At 33.6% G+C, this 13,424-nt stretch overlaps 1 pseudogene; it reads right to left on the bottom strand.

Annotated features, from left to right (window-relative positions):
• Positions 1-11,114: 11,114 nt before the first annotated feature.
• Positions 11,115-11,212, bottom strand: LOC145573537 (small nucleolar RNA R71; annotated as a pseudogene).
• Between the last annotated feature and the right edge of the window lie 2,212 nt (positions 11,213-13,424).

Raw genomic sequence — 13,424 nt, 5'->3', positions numbered from 1 at the left:
ACAACATCAACAAAAACTGAAAATCAAACCCTAAATCAACGAAATTCGAACATAATATGAACAAAATTCACGAAATTCGAACAAAATCAATAAAAAAATCAAGATCAAACCCACATCAACGAAAATCGAATAAAAACTTAAAAAAAAAAATCACAAAAATTGAATACAAAACGAAACCAAACCACTAATATAGAAAATAAACAAAAACAAATAAAATTTTAGAAAAATCAACATACCTTGCCTATTATTCTTCCTCTTTGGGTTTATATGGTCAAATTTGACCATAAAATTCCAGATTTAGAATTTTTATGGTTGAATTTGACCATGAAAACCATAACTCGTTTGTTGATGAAAAATCCAAACAACATAATTTGTTTGTTGACAAAAATTCGAACTCTAAAACTCCAGATCTAGAAAGAATGAAGGAAAAAAAAAAAAGAGAACGGGATGTCGAGATATGCGAATAGAGATATGAGAAGAAAGAGAAAGGAAAGAGAAGATGGAGGAAGGAAAGAGGAAAGAAAGAGAATGGAAAGAGAACAAGGATGAGTGGCGTGAGAAGAAGGAAAGAGGAAAGAAAGAAATGGAGATGGAGGAACGTGAGAATGGAAAGAGTAGAAAGAGAAAGGAGAGAGAAAAGAAAAAGGAAGGATGAGCGGCACGAGTGAGGAAAAATTAGGGTTTGGGAGAGTTTGGGGTATCCATTAATACCATATATTTTTTTTATTTAAAAAAACCTTTTGTAACGGTCGTAATTTGCGATCGCTTTTACCGGTCGCAAAAGAATTATTTTAATTTAGAATTAATTTTAATTGTTCAAACATCATTGCGACCGTTTAAATGGCAAAAAACGGTCATAATTTTGCGACTGTATAAAAATCGATCGCAGATTTTAATTTTTGCGACCGTTTTAATGACGGTCGTAGAAAAACGGTCGCAATTTGATCGAATTTTAGTACTGGCGTCGCGATGGACACTGATGCTTCGCGTCACAAGCCAAACCTCCGCGTCAATATTGAAGCTCAATTTTAACTTGTTTTTAGTGTTATGCTCGAAAAAGGTGAGCCTATAGTCGTGCTAAGTTGAATATTATTAGCCTTTAATGATCTAAATTAATTAATTAAGCAAAGTCTTTTAGTCATTTAATCAGTAATCAAGTAGTCACAATATGATGCAATGAGTTTGCATCCTAACAATGACTCTAGTTCTCTAAAGTTCAAGAATTATGGTAGTTAAAAGAGGGTCCATGGTTAAGAGTCCAGATGCATCGCGCGGAAGCCTTACCTTTGGAAGGGTTGGCGCGTATGGATGTGACCCCGCAAGTTAAACTTGCTTTCATGGTTTGGTGAATTCACAAACTCGGATGTACCCTTCGTTGCACGAAGCGTTCGATTGGGTAGTTGGAGAGTGAATTCCCTAGGGCTAAAGCCACATGTAGAACACTAATGGGTTTTGGAAAAGAAGGAAAAACTCAATCAGGAAGTAAAATCAGCCAAACAGTACTAGAATCGGTCAAAAAAAGAAGGCAGATTTCTGGCTCGGTATTGGAAGAACTCGACGCGAGAAAACAAGGTTCATCGCACAGCGATGACTCTATCGCGCCTCGATGAATTAATCGTGTCGCGATAAAGCCATCGCACAACGATGGACATTGTTGTCTCGCTGTAGACACCAAATTTTGATCTTATTGTTGTGGTTTATTATTATTATTATTATTATTATTATTATTATTATTATTATTATTATTTATAATACCATTAATATTATTCTTAATAATTTTTATCATTGTAATTGTTATTTTTACAACAATTATCATTATTTTGCTTCTTGTTATTTTTAATTACGTGGTAAGTATATGCTAAAATATTTTTCATAACTTAATAACATTTTTTTTAAAAAAAAAACGAAAAAAAAGTAATAATAATGATTTTATTTCATAAGTTCCAAAATACATGTTACAATTTGTACTTCTAAACCTCTAAATTACAAAACTTTGAAGTACAACTAACACCACATGTATTTTTACCCTACTACTCTGAAGTAATTTCGGGCCTCACTTGTGGATTAGCAAGTAAATTAATGCAGCCATTAGGAGGACCACTAACCCCACAATGTACACAAAGTACACCCGTATCATCCTCATCTCTTCCTCAAAGGAGAAGATTGGCTGATCTTCCTGGTTGACTTGAAATATGGTGGCCGAAATTAATGGTGGTTTTGTTTGGTTTTTTTCGGGTAAGGAGGGAGATAGAAGAAGATAAGAAATAAGTGGTAAATTGAGATTTGGATAAGGGTAATCTTCTTTTTATAGTAAAAGTGGGTATTTTATTCCGTATTTTTTTTGTATACATATAACAATCGTATAGTATAAAGTACAATATTTTTGTCTCGCCAGAGGAATACATTTTTTTTTTTATAAACAAGTATTGTTTAACCCTTTAAAGTATAATAATTATATTGGTATGTTCACTTAGAATATTAGAGTACTTTTTTACTTTATCTAGTGATTTTTATGATTTGTACAATACCCCATTATTTGGTCCATTTACCCATAAAAAGCCCACTAATCCAAAGACTCGTGCCCAACCAAGGTAGGGAAAGGACAAACATTCCTTTTCCTGCAATAAAGTTTGTCACACCTAAAAAAGTATTACATGTCTCAGTATTAAAGGGAGATAATTTTTATATACACTTGTTTTACCGCAGACTAAAATAACATTATCCTTTTGTCCTGCAGTTAATACTTGATCTGATAAGTACAAGTTCGGATCAAACACATCGATATTTATCTAAGGATAGTTGAGTATTGTATGGACGAGAGTAAAATAAAAATCCTTGTGGGATGTATGAATACAACGTGTAGAAGAATAGTAATAAGTATACGGGAATAATAAATCAATGCAAAAATCGGATCTTGTGCCTGTGCCTGATCATTTACATTTTGTTATCTTTGGTGAAAAGAAGTTATTGGTTTTGACATTTTGTTTCTTTTTTGTTGTTTCGTTTTTTCCTTTTGTTTTTGTTTTTTTTTTCATTTTACTTTTCTTTTTTTTTTCTTTTTTATTTTATTTATTTTTTAAGACTTGCTTATTTCGGTCTAATTTTTGTATCCTTTTGTCAATTTTGATGAACAATTGTCCATAATGAAATAATGTTACCTTTTTTTTTATTTTATTTTATTTTTTAATTTTTATCTCCCACGGTTAATATTGTATCCAATAAATTTCAATTTGGACCAATTGTATCAAAAATTATCTGACGGTAATTGGGATAGCTGGATTTTATACGCATCACATACTGCATATTACTATTCAAAACACTATTTGACACTATTTAAACACTATTTGACACTATTCAAATAATTACTTTCACTGTTACGTTTGTTTATGTTGCCGACGTAAATTTAGGCCTCTGTTTTATTCGTTTTCCTGTTGTTTTGATCTAGTTTTGTATCTTTTTTTTTACGACTGTGATACATATAAATTTGTGTTTTAGTAGAGTAAGACAAGATAAGAGTTCACATTTTTTTTTAAAAGGCGTTCGGTTAAGGGAGTATATTTTACTTTTAACCACGTTAACTTAATATCGTATGAATTAATAACTTAATAATTTTTTACTCTTAATCATGTCGACTTTTTTTTTCCTTTTATGATTTCTTTACATAATATATTTTTACTATGACCACGTCAATTTTATGTTGTATGACTTTGTATGATTTTACCTTATTTTATACTTTTTAAGTAAGTTGTAATGCTCGTGCGTATGAGATTTTGTCGTATGCTTAGATGTTCTTTGGTAAATTTATATGTACTGTCTAATAAGGGCATATGTTAATTTTTATTTTTATAAATAAGCTTTGAAAATATTTTGTTTGACCCTACGAGTATTGTAACCTTATGTCTTTGAGTAACTTTCAGAGCTGACATCTTAGGGAGTTATTTATTTTATAAGTGTTGTTTTAGTACCTTGGTGAGTATAATAATCACTTAGTAGGTTTAGGTAATCTGTCATACGTATACCACATGAGTATTTTTGAGTTTTGACATGACTTAGTTATATACATCCTTCTTTTTGTAATGTGTGGCATTTTAGAACCTTTTTTTTTTTTTTAATATCATTATTAGAGTATGTTTTAGTTACGGTTTTCTTTATTTTATCAGTTTAAGTGTTGTAAAACTGATTAATAAGTTTGTTACATAAAAAACAAAAGAATTTAATATCAAGATCTTCATTATTACCAGAATCTTGATATTTACCATTTAAATCCTTGAATTACCTTTTATTTGTTTTATTTTATTTTTCTATAAATACACCCCCTAATTTTCTCATTTTAAGACACTAAAAAAATTTCCTACTAATTCTCTCTAAAAAAATTCTCTCTAAAAAAATTCTCCTCTAATCTTTTGTTTTAGTTAAAATCTCTCTAATTTAGCTTTATTTTTTTTAAAGTTATTAGCATATAAAAAGAATCATCTAGTTAAGTGTAATTTTTACTTTTATTAAGTATTGTTATTCTCTCTAATTCCTATAAAAAAAAAACATAAAAAAATATTTTAAGTTCAAATATTGTTGTCATTTCTTATCTTCGTTAAAAAAATTAGTTTAATTGTTTAAGTGTTCCTAGTCTATATTAAAACCAAAAAAAAAAAAAAAGTTTATTCCTCAAGATCTAGTTTTATTAATTCAAGTTTATTTTCTTTAATCAAAAATCCAAAAAGGTTCACTAGTTTTATTTTCACTAGCTATTCTTAATATCTCAAAATTCTAAAAATTATCATTTAGCCTCTCTTATTTCATCTTAATTAAGGAAGACTCATCTTTTAATCCTTTGTAAGCAAAAGGGTCATCCAAAAAATAGCTACATCTAGCTCAAGGTATTATTTTCTACTTTTCTCAATTTCCTTAATTATTATTATTATGCTAACTAATGTGTTTGTTCCCATGTGATGTTACCAATACAAGTAATGTCAATATTAGGTGCTAAATTTGCCCTAAATCTTTCATTACTCCATATTAGAAAGCCAAGCCTACTGGTGAGGTGATATGTTATGAAAAGGGGGGATTAATTGCATTTTGCATTTCATTTCTTTTATGCATTTAAGGTATAAAGTGTTAATGCATTCATGTGTTTGTCTAATATATATATTAAGAATAATTTTCTTTTTAAGTGAGTCTAAAAACCTAAGGAAGTAAGAGTTTATGTGAAGGATGTTCAAGGATAAAGTGTAACTTACCACGTCCTAAAGATGGTCTGTGAAACAGCCCTTATGCCAGGATACAGTTCCATTTCTTTATCTCAACTGATAGAACTTTTCAAGAGATTTCCAACCATATCTCACAATAGTTTTTTTGATTTTTCTACGATTTTTAATGATTTTTTTCGTTCAAGATATCTAAAACGAGGAAAGGGCACGTTTTTCTTAATTACCTTTTTTTTTTCAAAATTGAATTAATTTGTTTTTTAAGAAATTAATGGTATGAAACTATATTACACTATAGTATATAATTGTAACTTATGGAACTTCATTTTTTTTTTAATTATAAGGATGTCTTAATTTAATCTAAAGATGACTTTCGAAATAAAAGAGTTTTAAGGAACTTTGATCTAGAGATGACTTTAGAAATAAGAGTTTTAATAAACTTTAAATTTTGTTTTGAAATGATTATTTTTGAAACTTAACCTTATATTAGGATGACATTGGACATAAATGATGTTTTAAGAAGCTTTAATCTTATTTTAAGACGATTTTAGAAATAAGAACTTTTATAATTTTATGAACTTTTTTTTATCTCAAACCCTTTTCATAACACAAGAATGAATAATAATTTTGCATGCTTGTTTTTAATAATTAATGACAGTTAATATAAGGTCATGGCCTCATTTCCAAACATGAGGTTAAGATTAATTGTTTAGTTGTATAAGATTGTAACAATTATCCATCTCCATAAAAATAAGCCCGGATCCCATTATAATTACCCGATGGATTAATTGCCAATCGGATATGATTAAATAGTTTATTGTTCCCTTTTATTTGGAAGTAAGGCCTTGACAGATGTCGTGTTTTATTTGGCCAATTCCATTAAGCCTAAACACATAACCCTTAAAACCTTACAAAAACTACCCTTGAGTGATTTTAAACTTAAAGTGAGATTACATAGTGAACCTTTACAGTTTCATTCCAAAAAAATACCTTGACCCACTAAAAGTCGTCATTGGGGTACATTCGTTGAATTGTCTTATTCAAAAGACATTTTTTGGTAATCACTAATCGGGGTAATTTTCCTCAACCAAGGTGGTCCATTTTACTTTTATGAGTGAATCCGTCACAGATCACTAAAATCCCACTTACAAAATGACGTTTATGTCAACTGCCCAAATAAAGAACCCAATGGAATTGGTTATTTAAACACGACATTTGTCCGAACTACGAAGGTTTTGATCTGTGAGTGAATTCAAAATCCCACTATGATCGGTACGTAGTGCAATTTTGGTGCTCAAACCTACCTTATATTAATTATTATATCATTTTATGTGACTAACATGCCTTAAAACTTGGCTTTAAACAACGCATTAGTAAGAGCCCGTTATTTAGAACGGAAGAGAAGACGAGTTCCAGGCGTTCGATTCTCTTAACCTAAATCCCGAACCCAAGACTATGCTTTAAAATTTCTTTTTATGGAGTTAGCAGTTAGTTTTAGTACCATTTCTTAAAATTGATTGTTTTACAATCCGTCCTTATTCGGGTAAAAATAAGGTGGTGACTCTACGTTTTTAATTAAAATTCTTACCAGACACTTAAGTGGAACCTCTTAAGACTAATTTATCCACTAAAAACAAGGTACCACAGTCTGGCGACTGCACCGGGGACTTCTTTTAAAAAAAAATGTTTAGTGATTTAAACCTGAAATTGTGTTGTTAAATGGTTTAAGTGTTCTTATAAGCATGTTGTGTGTGTAGTCATCTGTTAATTGTCATGAGCATGAACATTCTTTTCTTTTTCTTTTTTAGACCGACACCTCTATCTATTGGTAAGGTTGGATTTAGAAAAGAAAATTAACGAATTAAGGGCGTAAACCTACATCCGTGCGCTATTATAATCGACTATGTTAGGAACGTCCACCCTCGGTGTTAGCAGTTGGAAGTGATACGAGGCCACTTAGTTAATAATTTCCTGAAAACGCATTGCCCATTAGATTAAGAAACATGTGCATCAATACATACATGAAGTCTTTGCGATCATTTGTGTTAATGATTCATTCGTGTTGTCATAAGGGTTTTTCTTTGTTTTTATTTTTACCTAAAACTCATCTTTTTTTTTTCTTTTTAAAAGTGAAATCGTTTTTTAGGAAGCTTATTTATGAACCCAATAATAAACCGAGAGTTGGCCTTAGACCTTTCCTCATATGATCTCAAGAGGGTTTAATTTTCCAAGACTAACAAACACCATATATGGTGCATTTTAAGAAATGCCAAAATCCTTCAATAAAATCTTTTCAACTTAAAGAATGGTTTAATTACTATTTATAAGTTAATATATGAGTTAATGTTCTGTTCAAAGGAGAGCCTTATACCCCTCAATACCTTGAAGGCTTTTTTTTTTTTTTTTCTCAACCATGTTCTTGTCAATGAAAATTGCAGTTCACTCGTTGTTTAGAGACCAAGATATGGATACAAGAGCACAAATGTGTATTGGAGGAGGTCGTTGGGGTTCCATCCTCCAAATTTACTCTAGGAGGTGTGAATCACTAAGTGTTATATATCATCGGCTGAAGTTGCAGGGTTTCCTCAAGTCAAAGCATAATAACTACACTATGCCGTCTCCTGGGGATGACATGGGGAAATATTGCAACTATTGTCATGACTATGGGCACAATACAAATGTTTGTAATGATTTAAGACATGCCATCCAACAATTGATTGATGATGGGAAAATTCCAATTCAAAGATTGTGGACTCCACCTACTTTGAGGTTTACAAATGCAGATTTTTCGAATGACTACAGTAATGATCGGCCTTTGTCCATTACTTTGGTATCGGATTGCTATGAAATCTCAGGAAATTTAGTAGACAGTGAGTCTGCATTCAACATTTGTAGCAAAACTATTCTCGAGAAATTAGGATGTGAAGACACTCCTTTAAGACCCTCAAAGAAGATGGTTAGAACAGACGATTGCACTCTTATATAGGAAATTGGAGAAATCACCTTGCCACTAGGATATCATGACTGAGTTTGTAATGCCGAGTTTCAAGTAATTGATGATTTGGAAAACCTCACCTTTACCTTGGAAAAATCATGGTTACAACATATAGGGGCAATTGCCTCTGCAATTCATCAAAAGTTCAGGTTTTCAACCCCAGGCGGTGTGATAAAAATTCATGGGGATGCAGTGTTACCGAACATGGCAACCACGGTGTGCAATATGGTGAGTTTTGGGGAAGGTTCGACTTCGAGACCGAAGAAGGAGAATTATGAAAGATCATTATGGGACTTGCTATCAAATTCCTCAATGTATCATAAGGCTTTAGTGATTGTCTCAAAAGAACAATCATAAATGCCTCAACCCCTTTTAGAGATTTGAGGGAAATCTTCAAACTTGATCCTCACCAGGTCAAAGACGATTTGATTAGAAATGGTTTTATAAATGACTCACTGGATCATGCAATGATATGTCATAACATCAAGTATCATCACATTCTTATTGATGAATAGTCTTCCATTAATATGTGCCCGTACCATAAATTTTTTGAGTGGGAATTCGAGGAGGAAGAACTCAGACCTGTAATAATAGATGATTTTTGTAACAATGATGTATATGAAAATGTATAAGAACTTAGAGCTTGGGGGGAGTTTGATGAGTGTCATTTATGGCACTCATTTAGCTTCTTTTAGGATGATTTTTCATTACTTTTACATCTCTTTTATCTCTTTTTCTTTATTTTTACTTGTATTTTCTCTATTTTGCATTTTCCTTAGTTGTTTTCTCATTTTATTGCATTTCTTAGTTTATTTTTCCTTTTCTCCTTTACTTGTTTGCTTCTCTTTGTTTTTAGGAGATTGGTGATGTTTGAGAAGCTCATTGGCGTTTTCTCGGGGTGTACTAAGCTTAGGATACAAGCCGGGTCCTCCTCTTGAAGCTCAAAAGTGAAGGAGCGCATAAGCCAAGTCTTCAAGGCCGCGCTCTCATGCCGCATGGACATCAAAGTCAGTGTTGAACCCGCCGTGAAGGCCTCTAGTGACTGCCTTCCCCAACATGTATTAAGTGGAGTGCATAGGAGCATCAACGAGCGCACGAAAGATAGCTCCCCTACTCCCAGGCGCGGCCGCGCACGGGGGAGGAGTGACCGCGTAGCCTCCTTCCCCCTATTCTGTAGCCATTTTGTTGCGGTCGCGCTATGGGATGAGAGGTCGCGCCATTTGGAGTTCTTTTTGGACGTATAACTAACTTCTCCTTAGTTAGTTTTACTATATATAGAATTTCTTCATTTCTAGAGAGAGACTTACTGAGAATTAAATTAGAATTAGATTTTGATTAGAATTTTAGAGAGAGAAGCTCAAGACTTTGGAGACTTTGTTCTTAGATTTGATGATTGCTACATTTTGAACTTCATTCCTCTTTGATATTGATCAAAGTTTTGTAAGAATTCTTTTCTTTTCAATGCAATTTTATGTTTGATTTTTGATATATTGTTGAATTTATTAGTTTTATTTGATTTGATTGTTGATATTTAGATTACAATGTTGATGATGGAATTGATGATTACTTATGTTATGCTTTTCAATTTTACCGTGTTTAGTGAGTAGTTCCTTTGCTAGGGAAGTGGTGAAGCATGTGTGGGTGATAAGCTAAAGCTAATTTGGGGTTTTTGAGATTTGATGATGTGATTAAATTGGTTGATGAAATTTGTGCATGTGTTTGATTTGAAGAGGAGTTGCTAACCTTAATAATCAAGCTAGATTGCATAGTAGTTTTCAATGACAAGAAAAATTTATTTGGAAGCTATTATTATTGATTGATCTTATTTTGCGATTTTCCTTTGAAATCATTTGTAGAGACATCTAGCTTGACCCTAGGAAATAGCACTTTGAGTGATTTTGATTGCAAATATCGTTTTCCCTCGCATTGCTTGATTGATCAAATTCCCAACAAATTAGCAAGTTTATCACGAGTGCATGTGGATCCTAAATTCCCTAGTGCTTTGATATTTGAATTCTATTTGTTAAGTTTTGATTGAGTTGATTCGATAGTATAACTTAGACCAACCCATTGTTTTAAGACTTTGGTATAGTTTAGCTTGAGATCTTAGCAAATACCGCTTTCCCTTGGGTTCGACCCGGACTTACCCCTATACTTAGGGTTGGGTTTGGTTTTACAAATTTTGATTTGATCGGGGAATATTAGTAACCAACGACCTAGGTTTCACCCGCATAAAAAATGGCGGCTTTGCCGGGGAAGGCATGGTGATTTGCTATTGTTGATTGAGTCTATTCCATTTATTTGAAAAATACAAAAAGATTTTCTTTCTTTTAGGTTACATTTGTAGCCGTGCTATTGATATTTTTCTTTGAGATTTGTATGTGTAGGGAACGAGATCGAAATTTCGTGCCATTTGATCCGGAAATTGAGAGGACCATAACAAGGATAAGGGTAGCTAATCGTTCCTCAAGCTCAAGTCCCCAAAAGAGTAAATCCATCAAGAAGAAGAAGAAGAACGAGAAAGCATGGGTGCTAATTCGACAGTAGCATTGAAGGAGTTGGGAACTCCGGGAGATTATAGGTTTGAAAGCAAAATTGCTCTTCCTACGACACCAGCAAATGAATTTGAGATAAGACCGGCGATGATTACTTTGATAGAGAGGCGTCAATATAGTGGTGCCAAGAATGAGAGTCCCCTCAACCATCTTAAGTAGTTTGAGAAGTATTGCAATACCATCAAGGTGAATGGGGTTTCTCAAGAGATCATTCGACTTAAACTTTTCCCTTTCTCTCTTATTGGACGTGCTCTAGAGTGGTTGGACAAAGAGGTGAAGTCAAACTCGTTGAGAACATGGGATGAAGTGACTAAGGAGTTTCTATCTCGGTTCTATCCACAAAAGAAGACGGCCGAAGCAAGAGCTCTCATCCAAAGCTTTAAGAAAAAGGCAAATGAAAGTCTTTACGAGGCATGGGAAAGGTATAAGGAATACCAAAGAGAGTGCCCACACCATGGGATTCCCACCTATCAAATCATCCAAATCTTCTATGGAGGTTTAAGCCCCCAAGGAAAGTCTAGCTTGGATGCCGGTGCCGGAGGCCCTATCATGAACAAAATGGCGGATGAAATGGTGGACTTAATTGAAGATGTGGTAAGGTATCACATGGATTGGCAAGAAGATGAGAGAGAGTCGACAAGAAAAAGCGGTTTAACAATTTGTTCAATCGATCATCTCAATGCCATCAACAGTTTGTCCTCAGAAATCTCAAACTTGGGAAAGGAGATGACTTCAATTAAGGCAAAGCTTGAGAGTGCTTCTTCACAAGCGCCAATTCTTCCCTCCCACAATAAGGGGAGAGGTACATCTTCTAACTCTACTCCTCCTTCTACTTAGAATAATATGCCAAATGGATGTGTGTTTTGTGATGTATATGGGTCATATGACCATGATGCTTCTACTTGTCCACATGCATTTGAAAATTGTGATGATGTTAATAATAATGATTGTGAGAAAGTGAATTTTGTCTCAAATAACAACAATGGACAAAGATTTGATGGACCAAGGAACTTTGGGAATAGAAATACTCACTAACAAGGAAACTTTGATAATTATAACAATGGTGGTTATAGAAACCAAGGAAATCAAAATTTTCGAGGGAACTATAATAATCAAGGCTATAATAATCAAGGTCAAGGTCAAGGGTATGGAAACCAAAGAAAAGGTCAAGGCTATGGTAAACACTACCAAAACAATGGCAAAAATCAAAACCGGGGTAATTGGAGCAACCAAAACCGGGGGAATTTTCAAAACAACAATCAAAGGGGACCCCCACCCGGATTTTCTTCAAGAATTAAAGGTAATGGTGAGAATCCCTATGCTCAACCTTCATCTTCTAGAACTACCTTGGAAGAAATCATCGAGAACCAAATTAAAATTTTGAACACTTACGTGTCGGTAAGTGATAAAAAGTTCAATGAGATGATGACACACAACAAGATGCTTGAAACACAAATCAATCAATTAGCAAATACTTTGAAAGAAAGTGTGAATGCTACCCCTTCTTCTTTGCCCTCATAAGGATTTGAACCTAAGAAACCCGTGTATTCTATCACCACAAGGAGTGGGAAAGTGCTTGAAGAGAGATTTTCTAGGAAGAGTGAGGAAAGGGAGAAGGTGAGTGATTCAAGTTAGGAAAAAGAGATTGATGTGTCAAAAAAGGTGAGCAAAGAAGCCCAAGAGGAAGAGAAGAGTGATGAAAAAGTGCAAGAGGAGGTTATCAAGCCCAAACTTCCATATCCCCAAAAGTTTTTGAGAAACAAAATTGATGAACAATTTGGGAGATTTCTTGATGTGCTTAGGGAAGTTCATCTTTCAATCCCTTTCACTAAAGCCATGACCCAAATTCAAAGGTATTCTAAGTTCCTTATGGAAATCTTGAGTGGCAAGAAAGAGTGCAATGAGATTGACTCAGTAAAGGTTGGGGAATGTTGTAGCACTTTGATTCACAATAATCTACCCAAGAAAATGAAAGATCCGGGTAATTTCTCTTTCCCATGCAAAATTAATGGAAAATTGTTTCAAAATGCTCTTTGTAGATCTTGGTGAAAGTGTGAGCATCATGCCTTATTCGGTCTTTAGGAAGCTTAAGCTAGGTAAGCTTCTTCCAACTAATATGACCTTGTAATTGGCCGATCGATCTATTAAGTTTCCAAAGGGAAGAGTTGAGGATGTCCCCCTCAAGATAGGAGAGTTCTTAATTCTGGTTGATTTTATTGTGCTTGAGATAGCGGAAGATGACAACATACCTATCATCTTAAGGAGACCTTTCTTAGCTACTTCGAGAGCTTTGATAGATGTGAAGGGTGGCCTTATCGCTTTGAGGGTTGGTAACAATAAGGCTAGTTTTAAGCTTAAATCGATGCATGAATCTTTGTCTCTTGTGAATGGAATTATGTGCATCAATTCACCTTATTCCAATGATGATGTATGCATGATTGTTTCTTCAATTAACAATGTTCTTGAGGATTGTGATGATGTGCCTTTGAGTTTGAAAGCAAGAAGGTTAGTGAAGACAACAAGGAGCCTTTTAAACTTGTCGATGAGGAGGTGATTGATATTCCTCCATGGTTTGAGCTTTGCCCGAAAGAGGATGAAATTGACTCCAAGAGTGTTGATGGTGAGAATCCGTTCACTAGAAGGAGCAAGAAGACAAAGAAGAAAAAGAGAGCT

This window comes from Chenopodium album, chromosome 12 (genome assembly GCF_948465745.1).
Source record: "Chenopodium album chromosome 12, dcCheAlbu1.1, whole genome shotgun sequence".
NCBI lineage: Eukaryota > Viridiplantae > Streptophyta > Magnoliopsida > Caryophyllales > Amaranthaceae > Chenopodium > Chenopodium album.
Note: the sequence above shows the minus strand (reverse complement) of the source record. Positions and strands in the feature narration are given on the sequence as shown.